Below are 810 nucleotides of genomic sequence, written 5' to 3' on the forward strand. Positions count from 1 at the left end.
GCGTCGGGGCTCCGGAGGGCGCTGCTGTGGGCTCCGCGGCTCCGCTGAGCTAGGTGGCTGCCTCCATGTCCTCCCTCAAACCATCTGATAGTTTTAAGCGGTGACAGGAGCAGAAAAGACCCCTGTAGCGGCGCTTCATTAATGTGCCACTTCTTAGCTATCATATGACAATCGCCTTGGGAGGAGGAGGAAGAGGAGGGGGAGCGGGGGCTGCGGAGGGAGGGGATTGAGCTCGAGGGGGAGAGCCTGGCCAGCTCCGGTTTCTTTCACACCTATTTACATGGACACCTTGGCCAATGGTAATCACTTCCAGCTCCAGCCTGGGAAGAGCCTGGACCACCGGCGGGGAGCGGGACGCGCTGGCCAAGGTGCTCCGTGTGAAGGTATGAGGAGGCGGCGGCAGCGGAGCCGGGACTCAGGCGACCACTCACGATCACAGACCGAGCTGCCGCGCGGATGATGTTTGACATGGAAATTGCTTGGCTGGGGTGTTCTGTTTCCTCCGCATTGTATCGGGTTTGTATTGTTAGCTAACTTCAGGCGCGGCTTCCCCCTGAAGCTGACCCTTTTCCTGCGCTTGGCATTACCCGGGGTGGGTTGCATGGGTTATGATGATGAAAATACGCCCCCCGCACCCCCCCCCCAATCCTCCAAGAGGCAGGTCGAAGTTTGATTTAACCTTCCTAGGCTGCTGCCTTAGTTCTGCACAGTGTGTGTGTAGCTTTAAGTGGTGGGTTTAAAGAACACTTAGAAAAACATAGTGGGGCAGCTCCATAAGAGCCCGTTTTGAACCTAACTGTATTGACACAC

The sequence above is a fragment of the Myotis brandtii genome, unplaced genomic scaffold (genome assembly GCF_000412655.1).
Source record: "Myotis brandtii unplaced genomic scaffold, ASM41265v1 scaffold144, whole genome shotgun sequence".
NCBI lineage: Eukaryota > Metazoa > Chordata > Mammalia > Chiroptera > Vespertilionidae > Myotis > Myotis brandtii.